Source organism: Ischnura elegans, chromosome 1, assembly GCF_921293095.1.
Source record: "Ischnura elegans chromosome 1, ioIscEleg1.1, whole genome shotgun sequence".
NCBI lineage: Eukaryota > Metazoa > Arthropoda > Insecta > Odonata > Coenagrionidae > Ischnura > Ischnura elegans.
This window is the reverse complement of record NC_060246.1, coordinates 161,060,682-161,079,263: the sequence shown is the minus strand read 5'-3', so window position 1 is coordinate 161,079,263 and position 18,582 is coordinate 161,060,682. Positions and strand designations below refer to the sequence as shown.

At 41.3% G+C, this 18,582-nt stretch overlaps 1 protein-coding gene across 1 annotated transcript in view; it reads right to left on the bottom strand.

Moving 5' to 3' along the window:
- Positions 1–17,199, bottom strand: part of LOC124171649 (acetylcholine receptor subunit alpha-like) — a 501,957-nt gene extending 484,758 nt beyond the window's left edge. The window contains exon 1 of the mRNA XM_046550909.1: positions 17,066–17,199. The gene's annotated coding sequence lies outside the window, so the exon portion shown is untranslated. The remainder of the gene's footprint in view (positions 1–17,065) is intronic.
- Positions 17,200–18,582: the final 1,383 nt, after the last annotated feature.

Here is an 18,582-nt window from a genome sequence, read left to right as displayed (position 1 = left end):
GAGGGAGAGCTTTGACTCTTTTGAACTTTTTCAATCTGGCGCGCGGCGCCTGGGAACACAAAAAAAGAGGACAAACAGGGGAGCGGTCTTAATTTGGCCGAAGCTGTCCCCTGCACCCTTGTCATCTCCTCTCCACTCCTTCGAGTAACCTCACGGATTGAGGGGGGTTCTCCCACGCAGGAAACGCATTCCACGGGTCAACCCATAGATAGGGGGTCACTCTGTTGCGATGCGGTAAAGGAGGTGGTCCATTTTCCTAACATGAATGAAATGAACAATGAAGGAGGAAAATCTTATTATCCTACGTGACTAGAGCCCATCTGTCGGAAAAGGCCTAGATGGAATGATAACTTGAGCATATGGAATAGAAAATCGAAATGGAAGATATTAATATGCTGTAGAATAGATGAAGTTAAGGTTAACATTAATGAATGGAAAAAACTGGAATATCTGCCTGTATACTGTTCATTGGGAAGCAGAATAACTGGTGATGAAATCGATAAGAAAGGCATTATGATTAGGATAGCCCAGGCAAATATTCCATAGTATAATTAAAATCATCATATCGTTACTTTAGCTCTGTTGAAGTTAATGAATTAACCAATGGGTAATTTAAATTAAAATAAATAAGCAGAAGGGTTGCCAAGGGAAACGAGTTGTTGATTAGTTACGGGATAAGATGAATCAATCAAAGAGACAATCAACGGCGTGTATAATTTGAGATTATTAAGATCATTATTTACATTAATACTGTGTCTAATAGTTATTTATCGAGCAGAAGAATAATTAATTTCAATAAGCGTAAACCTCATCTCGGCGCTTTGGGGACCATATACCAAGCGAGAGACATTATGAGCATTATTCGTAGAATGGCACACCGAGATCACTTGATCACATTCCAATGATAATTTGATTTCTCCGAACAATGCCCTGATTAGAATCAAATACTTTGAAACAAGTTGACTAGCACTTCACCGATTGAATAATCAAGCAACCAAAAGTTAAAAAATTATTCTATTTATTAAAAATAATCACATCGAAATGGGTTTTTCGCGCTCTCCTATTCCCTTTCTCCATATTTCCTTTAACCTGTATCAACCCATAAAAGTGATTTTCAAGAGTTCACCACAACCCTTTGGGCTAGTGGCCTTAAAATACGCATTCATAATATAGGGAAGGAAAACTAAGCGAAATTACAAGGCACTTTATTTACTCGGCGAGGCTTCGAAATTGCGCATAGTACGTACTATCATCTATAACGTAGGTCACTGCACCAGTAATTTGAGTCGGAAATTAGGTCGATTGCTTTCCAGAAAAAAAACACAGTAATTACTATTTCTGTTTCTCTTGAGTGAAGTCTAATTACGCTCAGGTGCCTTCTAAATATTAAAAAAGAACAAGAAGCTTATAAAAGAGGATGCAATTAACAGTAGATGAACTGAAAATTAGGGATGGTCTCGGGCGCAATTGCTCTCCACAAGTGTTTTTTTAGTATTGCAAACAAACATTGGGTGCCTCACTGAATGGGGTTTTTTTAGAACAAATTTTCTGCTTCCAAACATCACCAACTGGAATTTTCCAATCAATGTGACCACCTACAAGGGTCACTTAGGCGCAACTTTTCATGATTTCTTGGAATCAAACATTCTAATCTAACTTTTAATTAATAAACAGCGCTAATAAAGTCGTTAAAATTATTAAAAGATCATTTACCTTCAATTTAAGGCTATTTGTGAACCTCTAATTATTTTGGTAACCAGGATTTTTTTAATTTTCACCAAAGTTACCTTGAAATCGGGGTAATTTTGGCCCAATCTCGTGGCAACATACAAATCTAGTTATAAAAAATGAGTTGGAGCAAAGATACCCCACACAAAATCTCTCTTGGAATACTGTATCCAACAGTCCCTTGATTTTAACCTGTAAATTTATTTTATTCGGATCCCCTTACGGGCCATTATTCAGGAGTGAAGCCAGTGATGCTACCTGTAGCCTGATACAAGAACTAAGTCGATAACTGAATTCAAATGGTATCATACAGAACAACAAATCTTTTTTTCGTCCTCGGGTAAAAGTTACCTGGAAAGGGTTACCCCACTTGACGGCACTTAATAGCTCGTGTATGTTCTAAACGACAGGGTAGCTAGCATTATTCGGTAAAAGGATAATTATTTAGGGATTTAAGTTGGAACAGAGAAGGTTGGGGTGCAGCTCGTGCAACTGGGAAAGAGTTGAAGCGGGAGGAAGCATGTCTGCTTCGATCATTATTTGCCATTGCCAAATCATATTTCCCGCTTAAAATTATAGATACGACTACGAGGTTTTTTAAAAGTTATCCTTCATTAAACAAGTGCTCTAAAAACCTGGATGTGTTATAATATACGCTCCTTGAACTCCATTTCGGGTAATATGTATATCCATACATTCCTCCATCCCTTTCTTTATTTTCATCCCCCATCTTCGAGAAAATATCATCACATCCCTTTGAATTGTACTCAGGGGTTAAAGCGGATATATATTTAATATAAAATATTTTTTTTAATTATTATAAATTCAATTATTAAGTAATGTATGATTAATAAGTATAATCAGACGCTGAGACTAATTCACTGATTTAACAAAACTGGCAAATAAATACTCTGACAAATCCCTCAACACTGTTCACTCGTTTTTTTATTTATAAGAAAGGGGATCGTTGAACCAATCTTAGGATTGTTGACCAGTGGTGATGAATTCAAACTTGGTCTAAGATATTGGTTGTTGTGCAACCTTTTTTCAGTGCTATTGTTTATGTTAAATATGAGGTCCCTCTTAAAATTTGCGGCGTTGCCATACCTTGGCCCAGGGTGAATTCTCCGCTCCACGTCAAGTCAGCTACCGAGTTGATCAATTGCGCGATCCTATTCTGTCGTACCGGGCTTCTCTTTTTATTATAACTTATATAAATGGATGTCTTTCCCACCAACAGTCTCTATTTACTTTCTGCTGTTTTGTTTATTCAAATTTATTTTTGGAAAAAGCCATTAAATGAGCTCTCCCCCTCTTAACCGTTGCCTATCAGGCCGTGCATCAGGATAATCATCATTAAACCATAATAATCATAATGCACCAGGATGCAGGATAATCATCATTTAAACCGATGCACTACGAGTATGTCTCATTTTCAGGCTTTATCAGTTCACTCGGCAACGTGAATTACAGCTAGCTTATGAACCTTGCCTATTCATACATTCCGTTCCCAAGTGATTGAATGAAAAATCTCTTTTATTGATCGATAACGGTCTCACAAAATTTCTCAGCAAATCAAGCTGTCAGTTAGAAATGTTCACTGAGAGCTCGTGTGAATATCAAATAAGAGTAGAGTTCTTCGAGACCTGCACCTAGAGGAAAAATCCAAAGATAAAATTGATGAATAAAAAAGAAAGGAGATATTCTATTGAATAGGGAAAGAAAGGGCACGATGAAACACACTACACCGAAGAAAAACACAGGGAATTACCACGTAATGAAACAAAACTGTTATATGAGAAATATAATTGAAGAAAAACAGGTAGGGGAGTCCCCAGAAGAAGACCAAAAGAAAAACCAAGAGAACTAGGAAAAATCAAGAAGGATACGGAGAAGAAGAAAAAAGATTTATAGAGAACACACTATTCCTGACAAAAGAAATGATTTAATAGGGTATATTAGCATGCTTTAAGGATGTATAAGTAAATATGTGCATTGGATCCACCGTTATTTTAGAACGTTTGCACAGGCGGTGTTGCCACATCGACCGCCTTCGTCGCCAAGACAACATTTGCCCCAGAAACGCAAGAGCAGCAGCATCCTTCCGCCCTCTCCTCAGCACACACACTCCAAGTCATCCCTTCGGCCGCAAGAGGAAACAAAACACACACACGGGGCGCGCACACGTTGAATTGCGCCGACACGCGCGCCTATTCCGGGATCCCACTTCCAGGGGGAGACCCTGTCAACGGTGACGCGGCGAGGGAAGCAGAAGCAGAGGGGGAAGAGAGGGGGGGGCGTAGACCCCTCCCCCCCCCCCCCAGAGTGTGGAGATATTCCCGAGGGAAGAGAGGAGGGGGAGCGGGGGAAGGCAGAGGACTAGAGATGCGTGCCAAGTCGGTCGTTTCAGTCATAGCGATCGTCGTTCACCATTCACTTCAATGAGTCATTCGCGAATGGTCGGTCACTACTTTGTTACGTCAGTTATCACTGAGTCACCATCCGAATGTATATTGCCTGTAGAAAAATTGAACCACGAAATTTTGACTTGGATTGCTGATGCCAAGTAATGAGGGGTCAGGGGATTCCTGCTAGGGTACAACACACCGGAGCCGGGACCCAGCAATCGTGCTGATACGCCCGATTACCCGGGGAGGGGGAGGAAAGGAAGGAAAAAGGAAAGAGGCGCCGCCGCGATAGTAGCCCGACGACGCCTCCTGGGGCAGGGAAAGGGTTGGAAGGGATGGGACGGAGAAAAACACCTTAACGCTATAGAAGCGAAAAGGGCCCAACTAAATAGCGAAATCAGGCGAAACCATTACTGTTCCAGCGATTTTAGAGAATTATACTATGAGGAAGAATAATCCTACGATCAAATCGCTAGATTAAGGCCACTTTCGTGTAATGAGCTCCCCCTCTCATCCGTTGCCTATCAGCTGATGCCAGTAAGAATCAAATTTATAAATGGTATTAATGTCGTAAACGCACCATTTGCAAACTACAGTACCTTTGAGCCAAGTGCTCCTATTGGCCGCGAGTTTGCCCTGTTGCCGGATGTCTTGCATGTATCGCGTTCACCGGCACGCTAACCATTCGAAGTCATGAGTCGTCCAGAGCATCCGACAACGGAGCAAACTCGCGGCCAATCGCAGTTCTTGTCTCAACGTTTCTGTAGTTTAAAAATGGTGCGTTTTTGACCTAAAAATCACTCCTAATTTTGATTCATACTTGGATCAGCTTTACAGGGTTAAAATGTTGTCGCACAGTTGCTCCCACCCGTATTTTATCTGCTTATATTTTCCAACATAATACCTCGTAAAGACAATCGTGGAGGGACAAGTAGTTGGCGAGAACGAAAAAAGAAGGACTTTGAATAAAAAATGAGCAAAAAGTAAAAAAAGGACGAGAAAAAATAGAAATGCGTATACACGTAAAAAGGTTAGCTGATAGGAGAGTTGAATGGATATCTGCTTCAAAACGATCTTAAAATTGTAGAAGAGAAACGATGAAATACATTCTGAATAAAAGCACACAATTGGTCTCTAAATCCGTAGTTGCACTAATCACGATTCTACGATGCGTTGCATTTGACGGAGAATTCCATTCATGAGCGAACGTTATAGGCCAGGGGTGTCAAGCACGCGGCCCGCTCCCTTACAATCTACGGCCCGCGGCACCATGACTTCTTCAATCGCAATCGACACTCCCTTTGCTCCTTTAAGATTTACAGCTCTTGCAATTGGAAGATCAAAACTTACTAGCACTTCATCCATATTACCCAAATGCATTTCTTCTACTCCGAAAATGCTCTCTTTCACACATTGTCTACATTTTATCTTCTTGGCCTCCTAATCTAGTGGTAATTTCTGGCCAATACTTGTCAAGGCACGACTGCTTAAATTATTCCTCTTCGTGAATAGGAATTCCCAAGAGGTAAAGGATTTGAAGTCATTTATTTGTTTCTCTCGTGCAATTCGCCTTGCTTGAAGTAAAATTCGGGTTGTTGAGAGCCTTATTCTCCTTGATCTTTGAATAATAACCCATTCACAAAGTTGATTTTCAAGTGCTGGCCAGAAACGCTAATAGGCTAGTATAATATAGGCTATGAGTGACTGGAAATCTTTTCTCGGTCACGAGCGGCCAAAACTGACTTCCATTGCAAAGGCTCGGCGAGGATGAAGTCGCGAATGAAGAAGGTCGACTGACATCGGTCGCGAACGGCCAAAAATATCGTTAAATACACAAAAGGATGAAGTTCGCCATGAAAAAGTATTCGACTTAGCCGGGATTTGAACCCGGATCTCCCGATTGCCGGTCAGGCCGGTCAGGTCATGGCGAACTTCATCCTTTAGTGTTTTTAACTTTGCACCCGTGCGCGTGACTGCGTACAAAGTCACTTGTTCATGCAGTGCTTTAAAAAACGACGTCGCAGACCAGCGGCAAAATAAGGGTTTCTCACCCCGACAGTGGCTTAGTAAGCACGTCCCTCGCCACATGTGCCACAGTGTGGACTTGTGACGTCAACATCTTGTTCGGTAAAACCCATCCCGAAGTTCGCTCTGAGAAAATGCCTTGGTGGTGTAACTGGTTAGAACGCCTGACCGGCAATCGGGAGATCCGGGTTCGAATCCCGGCTTAGTCAAATATATTTTCATGGCGAACTTCATCCTTTAGTGCATTTAACTTTTCACCCGTGCGCGTGATGGCGTACAAAGTCACTTGTTCCTGCAGTGTTTCAAAATATCGTGCCGTCTGTTACAGTGATCCAGTTCAATCAATCGAGCACAGGAAAGGTTTCGATCGCTCTCTTTGGTCGTTCACGAACGACCCATCGCTCTAGAGGAGAGTAGGGGCCGCGGGAAGAAGGGAAGAGGGAAGATTGGGGTTAGACAAGCAAAAGGGAGGGAGGCCGGGGGATGGGTGGCGTGACGCCAGGAAATTTATAGCCCGGATCTTTCGTCGAGGATGGAAGGGATGGGTCGAGGGAAGAGCTCGCCTTCTTCCAAAGAACTGATACAGAGAGGTTTGAGAGGGGAGGAGTTTAGCGCCATCTCAGTCCGCGACGTGCTCCGAATGGCGTCTACAAGGGGTCGAGGTGTCATTTACACGAATATTTCAATGGAAGACTCTCCAGTCGACCTCGAAATTTGTTGTCACCCACCTTGCATTCAAAATGGATTCACTAAACCCCCTCTCTCGACGCTACCCCGCAGAGCGATTCGAATTTTACAGAGAAACAAGCTGAAACTGATACAGTCAATCACGATTGATGGTCGCAATAATGTTGAATAAAAACTTTCAGGCTATGTCGCCGCGGAATGGAGTTATATACTTTATTTACATTGTCAACGGGATATTTCTCAACGTAAGTACACTGTTGAATCAGGGCTACCGTAGGGTTTTTTCAAATCGCCAGTTTTTCTCGGTTGGCCACCAAATTTAGGATGTATCACTTATTTCATTCTGTAAAAAAACCCTAGAATTGTACCTATGAGTCTGCCCATTGTAGGATTAAATATATAGGTAGGTGACAATATGTATTACTGTGATACCGATAACGTCCGCTGCATGTCAACGTAAAACCTACAATTTCGACTCATTTTTGCTCAGTTCTCAGACCTCAGTTCAAAAACAGGAACCCGAGTAAACACAGCGTCGATAGTACTTGAAACTTCTTTTTGTGGCTATTAAATACTTTTTTATTACCTTTTTATGATCATTTGGATCTCAAATTCGGCCGATTGGGAAAACTATGTAAGCTCTGAAGGAAATCTGATGCTTTCCCGGTGAATATATTCGAAAAAGGCTTTCCGGGCTAAAGAAAGAAAGAACGAAGCCCATCGCTATGGCCAAAATTCCCTACGTATCTACGGCGTCCGGGAAAATTTCAAGGTTCTTCCAAAAACACAGTATTGACACCGTTTTCCAACCATTTTCCAAACTAAGAGACCTACCTGTTAAAGTCATGGATCCTTGTGGTTTTGAAACTCCAGGGGTCTACCAAATTCCTTGCGAGTGTGGGCAGGTGTATATTGGGGAAACGGGGAGAACCATTAATACCAGGATCAAAGAACATAAGAGGCACCTTAGACTCTGCCAACCGGAAAACTCCGCGGTTGTAAAACACGCCATTGAATCCGACTGTAGGGTGAAGTGGGACCACGAGAATATTTTATGCCGTGAGACTAAATTCTGGGAAAGACTGGTAAAGGAATCTATCGAGATCCGGCTGACAACTAACACCCTCAACCGTACCTCAACGCCGGGTATTCACTATGTAATGTATGGAATCCGGCACTTAGGAAAATAAGATTGGCTACCTCCCGGCCAATCACGTCAGACCTTACAACCAATTAAAGACGATATAAGCTGGCAAGCTTCATCCACTCACCATTAGCCCTGAGGATGGAACCCGACTCGTGTTCCGAAACGTCTGCAGAATGGAGGGAGACCACCCGGCTGGAAGCCCGAATAGCCTTTTTCAAGTATGTAAGCTCTGATTGATAGGTTACTAAGTAAACACATAAGATGAATTTTCAGCTGGCAATGGATCTATTAAATATTACTGGGTAATATATGAAAAAAATATTTAAAAAAGTTCGTAATATAATTTTTTAATCGTATAATTATTTTCCTGTTTGTTTCTACTCCACGCATCGCGGTAGTTACGAAGCAATCACTGTTTTTTTCAGAACATCAGCCGACGTAAAGGAGTCGACCAAAAGTAAACTGTCGTATTGTGCGTTCTTAAATCCCTCTAACTCTATTTGTCCTTTGAGAAACTACTATAAAGCTCAACGATGGTTTTTACATCGACATCTTGCATTGAGGCTCTACCGCTCTACTCACTTGTGAATGGTGTACCATGAGATGTCGTCAGAAGGCGTTTCAGGTCACGTGATTTCAAGCGATATTCGCTCACTTTTAATTAGCATTTAATAACGTTTGTGGAGTTCTAGGAGAGTTTTGGCTTATATATTTGGACTCGTGATAAAATTGTCTACTAAATGAGACTCACTAGTATGATGAACAAATTTCATGTATATTCCCCATTTTTAAAGAACGCCATCCGACCTTGCGCCACCATCCGACTTGTTGATGCAGAAAAATCGGCCATCGCAAAACACATGACGTAGAGCACTCACAAAAGAAAAATGTTTGCAGCAAGAATTTTTAGGAAGATCCTAGATATAAAGAACCACGAAAGAAATCTCTCCATAGACAACGGACGAAGATTTAGTGACAAGTGAATGCCGTTAATTTATAGAAGAAGAAACTACAACTGGAATATCCCACATCCAGTCACATAATTGGATATAAATTGGTGTGCAACGAAGGCGAGATTATTAGCCCTGGCGAAAGAGATGCTGAAGACGCTTTGAAAAAAATACTTCCCTGCTGTTCAAATTGACGCGGGGTGTAACACTTTTACATGCGAACAATACCCGAGGAAGTTTTCATTCTCGGATTAATCAACAAGTTCACACTCCACACCATGAATCGACCTCATGCTTTCGGGTGTTGTAAAATGCGCAGCTGTCCATCAAGTCATCCAGTCCATCGTCCGCCGTAAAAGAAGACGCCAACAAAGTTTATCCCCCTCTCATATAAAAATGACCTCAGACTCAACAGCCCCCCGACTACAGGAGCACAATAACTTTTAGCCCAAATCCTTTCAGCTGTGATACGAGGTATTTTCTATGGAGAGTGAGCGGGCGGCTTTTAAAGATCTTCCCCACAGATTTCCGGAGGGGAAATAAGTGATCCTAGACGTCATTGTTGGTTAACTCGGCGAACAATTCCCCGCACAAAAAGAAAAGAAAGAAAGAGTTGGATGGGGGATGCCTCTTATTCTTTCTCTCTCTCTCTCTCCAACAAGGAAATTTTCAAGCGTCCCCGGGGAAGAGAGAGGCATAAAAAAATGAATAGCGGCTCCCGCGAAGACGGGCACACAGCAGCGAGAGAACAATCCCGGAAAGTAAAAAAAGGGGGAGGGAAGAAAGACAGGGGGTGGGTGGGGGTGGGGGGTTGGACGGGGTGGGGTTGGGGGGGGGAATGGCTCGTTAGCGCACAGTTCGGACGCGCGCCATCTCGCGAGGAAAACGTTCTTTTTACCCTTTTGAGCCCCCAACCCCTCCCCCCCTCCCTCCCATCCCATCACCTCCCTCAGGAAAAGTAGAATAAGAAGAAGAAGAAGTCGTGGAAGGAGAGAGGATGAGGAATGGAGAGGAGGGGAAGGAGGGCGATAGAAGAAAGAAAGAGGGAGGGAGAGAAAGAAAGAAAGAGTCAGTGAGTCCATTCCTCTTGGGCACTTGGCCGCCCTTTCTTTGGAAAAACGAACAAAAGAAGGGGGTGGGGCGGATTCGAAAAACACTGGGACCATCTTTCTTTTGTTCCCCGATCCGGTATTTTTGCCATTCCCCTTCCTTCCTTCCATCGGCCTGCTTTTTTATATGTATACGTACGCATGCATTACTAATCGAAGGGAGTTTTTCTTTTTATTATCCTTTCCCACGAAGAGAAGAAAAAATAAGATGGGATTGATATGGAGAAGGACATAAACTGCGCAAGGGAATGAATGAGATGGAACATGAATAGATTGGGAAGAATGGGAAAAAGTGTGCGTGTGTGCGCACGTGTGCGTGCGTTTGAGTCGAGGGGTCATAAAAATGTGACCTGCTTCTTTCCTCTGGAGTCGTTCGCACCGCTCTCGAATCCCAATAAAACGCAGACATCCACTACTCTTCCTCCCCTCACGAATGCATGTTTTTGCCAAAAAAGATCGTCCCGAAAATGGAAGGGATGAAAAGTGGAGGGGGAGGAGGACCGTGGAAGGGCGGGGGGGAGGGGAGTGGTTGAACGAGAAAATAAAAACAGAAAAAGCCGACAGCAGCGGAGGTGAAGTCCTCGCATCCTACACCGAAGGTCGCGGATTCGAGTCCCGATTAAGTATCCAGGAAATAATAACAATAATTAATTCATTTTTTGTTCTAGGAGTCTAAACCCCTTTAGAACATGGCATCAATTTACTAGGTGTGTGTTGACAATAGATATTAGGGTAACAAAGCAATCATTCTGCAATATGAAAAATGAACTGAATTTCTTCTTCTAAAACAAAATGAACATTAAAGATATCAATAAGCATACAACTCAATGAACTCAGTCAGTAAAAATAAACGCAGTCAGGATTCATAGGACACTGGAAAGTAAGTGCGTGAAAGTCTTTCTCTTAAATATTTCCAGTAGAGCACCGATTTTTACCGTTTCGGAAAATCATTCCTCAGCTTTGATGCAACGGAAGTGCAAGATTTTTGGACTCTAGTTTCCCGGAGCAAGGAGGCATACAAAAAAAGAGATTCTTGTCTTATTACGAAAATTTGTGTATTTACAACCTGGGAGAAAAATATACATTAAATATATACTCCACATTAGAGTATATTGGAACATGAAATAAGACATGTTGTATTTTCTTATTGATTTAAGATTAATCCAGGAGATCCTTTCAAAACGCGGAAATAGATGATTTCAAGCGTGCTTCATCTACAGAATTAAAATTATATTCATTGCAAGAACCTGTTAGCATTGGAGATATTATCATTATAATTATTATCAGACGGGGCGCGAGTAGGAAAATGGCGAAGGGGAGAGAAAGGTGGTGACTTTACACAGATAGACCACGGAGCAATGATATTAAACAGCTTATTAAACCTATTTAAAATCAATATTTTTTTCAACCACCTATCCTATTATACTTATTTCTAATATTTTTCATTCTTTGAAATCCACGTAAATGCCATAAGAAATAAATTTTTAAGAGGTTTGTTCATCAAATGAGATATTGTAATGCGGCTAGTTAGGGATATTGCATAGCGGTGCCAATGATTTATTTTGCATATGATGCAATTTGATATATTGCATAGCTAAGAAAGGCAGTGAAAGAAATAACATGCATGCTTTTAGAATACGCATATTAATACTTGAAATCCATGATGACCACTATCAAGTACGATGCTAGGGCCACTAAACACGGTAGAGGCCATAGCCGATATTTGAAATATTTGCCACTCTTCGCTCGTGTGTAAAAATTTAAATATTCAGGAGCCAGGCAAATAGTCAATTCTCGGGCTCAATAGCCAAATATGTGTATTTAGAAACTTCGATGCTGATAGCCTAAGATTTAAACAAGTTCACCATCACAAAAAGGCCACCGGTTGCATTGGAGTAAAGCGGTCTTCAAACGAATAGGCATGGCATTTAAATGAAGGAAAAGTAAAACCGTAAAAAATTGATGCACTGGTATCAATTAATGTAATCGGTCGGAGTATGATCACAGGATTGTATTCTTTAAATTCCTGACGAATTCGTTCTAACTACATCCTGCACCTTAGTTTTGAATCATTTCTATACTGAAGACAAATAACAATGGCGTTAATACAACCACACAACCCATACCGGCACTAGGAGCGTTATTATGTACTACCGAATGAAATTGGCCACATTCAGAGATCTTTCGGGTCTTTCAATGAACCGTTCAATGAGTCATTCATTGCTCGAGGGAACAACGATAGCACAATAGTGCACCGTTCCCGTGAATAACAGCTCTTCAACTGAGCCGTTACTCGCGCGCCGTTGACGATCGTTTATTGAACTTCTAAACAACGCCCGTATTTGAATAGATCCGTGACGTCATCTGAATTTTATACCAAATTTGGAAATAATAACCCCTCAGAATGTGGTATCTCCATCGAATAAAATAAGTTAAATCCACTCCATTACCACTGGAAACCTTTTTGGCAATGTAAATGTTTCCAATGGCATATCGCGAAACATTGACAGTAATAAAGGCGCACAGAAAAGGAATTCATGGTCAATTACTTTACTTTTGGAATTATAAATATATATTTGTAGGTTTATTCACAGGGTTTGCTGCCTAGATCATTCTTTTTATTTAAACTAATTCATTCTAATTTCAGGAAGAAATAAGTAAAAAGTTGAGGATAAGTCTCATTCTCCTAATCTACGGAAAAATCTTTTTATGTTTTTCCCAAACTAAATAGGTAGGTACATCTATTTTTATAAATGCTTTTCACACTTTGGGCTAAGGCTTTTTCTTGGATTGACTCAGAAAATTATTAACAGCACGAGCATATAAAATTTTCTCAACCAGGTAAAGCTACTTACCACTATTTTTGTAAATGATATGCAAAAAAGATTTAGCAATGAAATAGATTGAGCAATAATATTCACCACTGCAAATGTGCTTAGTGAGGTGCTTTAAAGGAACCCCCATCTGCGTAATAAGTTAATAGAGACACTACACATATAGGATACATTTTAGTTAGTTTCTTTCTCAAACTGGAGATATTGTGCTATTTTTATTCATGTGTCATGTACTGTAATATCCTAAAGGTCACCCCACCAACAGGCAAGAGTCTAAAGAAAAACCACGTAAAGCTTCACATTGCCTTTGTAAAATATGTACGAAAATAGATGAAGCAATGAAATTATGTAACATGATAATAATACCACTCGAAGACCTACGATGAGCATTCACACATTGCAAAAACCCTCAAGAGAGGGCTTTTTTACATCAGAAATCCGGGAGGGCTAATTTAAGGTTCGCTGCGTAGCCTAACGGACTCTCAGTTATTCCGGCGATTTGTTTCGTCCTATATCAAATCGGGAAATATTTATGATACAAAATCTTAGTGAAAGCGACACACTGCCACTTATTTCATTAAGGTACACGAAAACGCGACGATTTTACGGTCGTTTAATCATACGATAGCTGTGAGTAGTCAGCCTGTCATGTTATATAACGTTCCGGAAACGTTACCTGCATCGTAAATTTGAGCCTCAAATATTTGCTCGAAAAAACTAATCATGTTTGAGCGTGGAAAGGTTAAGGTAGCAATTTTTCCACTCTCTCCCTCTGTCAGCCGAGGTGGCACTTGTGCCAAAACAGCACGTAAACAGAGCAAGGATCGGTAAAAAATAAAATAAAGCCTTAATGCTTTGCTTTCGTCTCAACTGGCGCCAACTTACCCCTATCCACCCCACCCCCCCTCCAAAAAACTCCCTTCCCAGAGGGTGAGGGGGGTGGGGCGGGTACGATCCACCCGCTCCCTATTGGCACACATTCGCAAAACAGATTTCTGACCCACCCCCATCACTCATTTATTTTTTTCGGAGGATAAAAAAGGAAGGGAGTGGAGCAAACAATGAAAAAATATGGCATCGATAGTGATTACTTATACGAGCACGATCTTTGGCTTCAATCACGCCTATAACAACACCATTTGGCAAGATGAAAGAGAAATTGTTTAGAAGATGAAAAGAGGCGTAAGATAGAGTAAAGGTAGGACATGAGTAATCCCGATTAGTCTTTGAAATAATGAAAGAAAAAGTTGGGTGGTAAATATTTTGCTTAAAGAATCATGAGTGAAGTTAAATTCGAGGAGAGACAAAGTTTCTTGGCAAAATTCTGAGACTTGGATAAAAAGATTAAAACGTTTCACAGAAATTGCAATTATTTCGAATAATTTCGGTGGAATTTTCAGCACCATTATGAGAAATACCCGAAGGATAGGGTAAGTAACTAGACAAAATGATTGCTGGAGAATAAATTGGAGGTAAAAATTGAAGGAAAACAGAGAGAGATGTTTTAATAAATACTTGAGGATTGTTGAAGGACACAATGGAGATGATAATCATGGAACTGAAGAGAAGTAGGTTACGAAAGTACAAAATAGACGCCTGTCCTATGACGACAACCAATGCATTTCATTGCTATCAATTTATTAACTTATTCGTTATTTTTCTAGTAAGCTATCACCTGGTGGTATTTTGAGTATTATAATAAATACATAAGTTTCCATCAGTTAAGGAGAAAATAATTAGAAAATAAACTTATGCAGATACAACACAATTCTATAATGAAATCTGAACCAAATTGTCCAAAATTCACAATTAATAGTGCTCCCTAAAGAACTATAACGGCATCAGCAGAGAATCGAGGAACATTTACTACTCTAAAAAAATTTTAGACCTCAAATATGTATGTTTCTTCTTAATTTCTAAGGTGCCCATCGCAAACACGGTAGCATAGCTGCGACGCTCTCCTCCCTATTATGGCTCCTAATAAAATGCACCTGGCTGCCTTCCATTAAACTTTTTCAAGCTCAGAAATATCTGTATTACTGTGAGGATCCCATTATGAACTTCATAATATGAAGTAGCATATTCTAACGCAGGATGATCCATTGTCGTGCGGGCCATTTATTTGGTCTCGATGACTGCTAATTTTCGGGTTCTCCAGCCGCGTCTGTCGCTCCAGCCGCGTCTGTCGATTATGGTTGTCAACCATAAACGACAGACGCGGCTGGAGAACCCGAAAATTAGCAGTCATCGTGAACAACGCCGCGGAAACCTACTCACGAATTTCATTTATTTGGTCTATTTATTTTGTTGGTTGGGTAAATTAATAAAGGTTTGCCAATGGAACAAATAGTTCCAAATCTTAGCATTTAAATAGAGATTAAAGTGAATACGAAAATGTGCTTTCCGCTCTGAATGTTGGTTACTGAACTAAAATCCGGGAGTGGTCGCGGGGTGACCAGACTTAAGTATACATCCATCCCCGTCCGATCCCCTGGCAGGAAGAATTTCGGGAAGATCCATTTCAGACCCTATTATCTTCAGATTTCTCAACCTTCTCGCTCCCGATTCAATCAAGAAATAGATTTCAAAAGAAATGGAATCATATCAGAGCCCTCTCCAATATTTATACGCCCTCGCTAATTCATCTGGGACCCATCTAACTACTGAAGGTGAAGGGAAGGAAAGAGAAGGAGGCCTAGGAGGCGAGGAGGAGAGAGGCGGGCTCCAGTCCCTTCGGCACTAATTAATCGAAGGAGAGAGAAGAATCGGGGGAGCTAGAGAAGCGGCTATGTACACCTATCCCCTCACTCCACCGTATCCCTTGACAACCTCCTCGTGCGACGACCTCTATCGATAAAATGAAACCACGCTATCACTCCACCAAACGGTGATTAATGAATTGATTACAGCCACTCCACTTTTGAGCCCAAGAAATCGCGCAGCACGCCATCTTAAGGAATGTCAGTATACTACACAACAGTTTTTTCGCCTTAAAATTCACAATAATTTCAATTAAATATTGCGCATAACGTTTAAATAAATTCATGGGAGTCGGAGTATGCTTGAGTATGTCCAGACGAGCTTCAGACCGGCTTCAACATCTCCTGTGAACGGTGCTCAGGTACCGGTATCTCATTTATTGAATTAAGAGTACAACTCACTCAGCTTCTACTCGTAAGGTGGGTTGAACGAGCGAGGTAAATCTCACCCCGGACTAACACCCTGGCGTTTGGTTTTCAGGTTACGGGCCAGATCCACCCCACCCTTAGAAGATATTTTTAAGTACGACTTTAGCCTAGAGCTGATTTGTCCCCAATGGTCCTTGTGTAAATAGTGAAGTGCTATTGCGTAAGCAAATTGGATATTTTTAGTTCACGTGACTGCCACTGGAGGGCGTAGTTGCGATGGCTGTTTACGCGAGACATATGGTCTCGATGCTTTTTTTTGGGTGAGTGTGAAATCAGCTTTCCATTATTCGTTGTTAGCATCAAATACATTTCTATAAAATATAATTCCTCACGAAAAAAGAGCTACAATTATTTAACAGCCTTAACTGTATGATTCCGATAAATCGAATCTTTGGTTGTGCTTTATCATTTACACTGACAAATATCATTTAGGTACCTTAGGGAGGAGTTCTCGGGATCGCCAACGGGTTAGGAACTGCATAACTGCCGACGTTTCGATGTCCGACTTGGCCATCTTCCTCAAGGCTGTGAGTATCACTTGTTCTCACTCACTTGAACTCACAGCCCTGAGGACGATGGCCTAGTCGGGCATCGAAACGCCGACAGTTATGCCTGGTCCGGTCCTGATCCGCATGGTCGCCACCTGATCCGGTGGCGATCACGAGAACACTTCACTAAGTCTATTCGCCGGGGAAGCACGATATCTTTCTTCATCATTTAGCTACCGTTTACGCAACAAGCGAATGCTATTCCCCATAGTAATTGAACCAAAAAATCTTATATATGTGGGCAAGTCAGCGCTTTAACGCGAGAAACAATTTAATTTCCAATCATACAAGTAGATAATGCCGGAAAAAAAGATCACCACTCATTACGGTTTTCTTAGCAAGTGATGAAATAAATCACACGAGAAGGCAAGAAGCAATGTGAGGATCGTCCACGTTTACACGAATATTCGGAGGAAATGAGAGCTGAGAGCGCGCACTCACCACGTCAATCAGCTGGGACAGCTTCAGCTTGATCTTGACAGTCAAGGCGTCGGTGACGTTCACCACGGGCCGGACCAACTTGTTGTAATTGGAGAGAAGGTCGTCGTAGAGCCGCTTGGCGTCGGGGTTGCCAGATGAACCTGAAAAGAATGCACAAGAAAAGAACGAAATAAGACTTGCGAGCAGGAATATTACGATCAGAGATATATCCAATAGGGAGCCTCGTTTTGCCACTCTTTTTTAGGAGCGAATTGTAATACCCGGCAAAAGTTGGGTACCTGGGTGGGTTTTACAGATATGATTTTTTTTCAAAATCGGTTAATATCTTCTGCTCGCAATTTTGTCTCCAAATTTCGAAATTTTTAACGAAAAACGTAAAAAATTTAAATAATTTAAATTTGGCTCAGGGCTGTGAATGATTCACAGCCCTGAGGACGATGACCGAGTCGGACATCGAAACGTTGGCAGATATGGAGTTCCTGACCCGGTGGCGATCCCGAGAACTCTTTACCAAGTCCATTCGCCGGGAAAGCACGAAATCTTTCTTCACCTTTTATCGTGTCCCCGAACGCAGTTTTGTGGGTAGGCAACCCGCACCTCACAGTCTTATTTTACGCCATCCATGCATGATATAAATGACGCGAAACAGAGATGTTTTTAAGTCAAAAATGTGTAAATCGTGTCACCAACCGCTCATTTAAATGAATTCATATAAGTCCTACATTTTTAGCTAACTTAGTCCCAGGCTTATTCCTACTTTGGCTACAGTTAAAATATTGGAATAGGCAAGATCTAAATTGTTGTTAAGAAAATTGAGCTTACTTGAATCCTGAACCGGTAGTCTGATCTAAAACTAACCCATTTTGATTGTTTTCAGATCAAGTTAAATAGGGCGCAGATCTGACTTTATAAAAGCTCATTTTCTGATGTAAATTTGAGTTAGATGTGAGCTTCTAAGATTATACTCGACCAATTCCAGAACACACCTGATTCGCCTACATCAGACTTGATATACATATTTCTTGCTCGATTTAATTCCTGATAGGACCCGATCTATTTGGATCAGATGTATCGATGCTGCTGTACCCAATATCGCTACACCCATTCCTTGATTTCATCAGTACATGATACTTTAAAATCACATTATTTTGAATTAACAATCCCTTGACATGATTGAAAGTTTTTTTTCGCCGGGATAGCAGACGATGAGGAGGGGGGGGGGGAAACCCACCCCTATCGCAGCACAGCATTGCCACTTCGACTCTCACCCCACTCTCCACCCCCCGAGCGACACTCTTGGAGACTGAAAATGAAAGGGAATTAAATTAAATCTCGCGAATCCAGTGATTGCTTTTTCCCTTTTCCCGTGATTGGAGGAGGTGGCGTTTTTTTGTATTAATTTCCACTTTGTTTCAGTCACCTTCTTCACCCCGTCACTATTTCTAATTAAAATACAAAAACATGACAGAGAAATTTCCATTACCTTATTCCCCAGCCCCCGAGGGATTCGTTTTTTT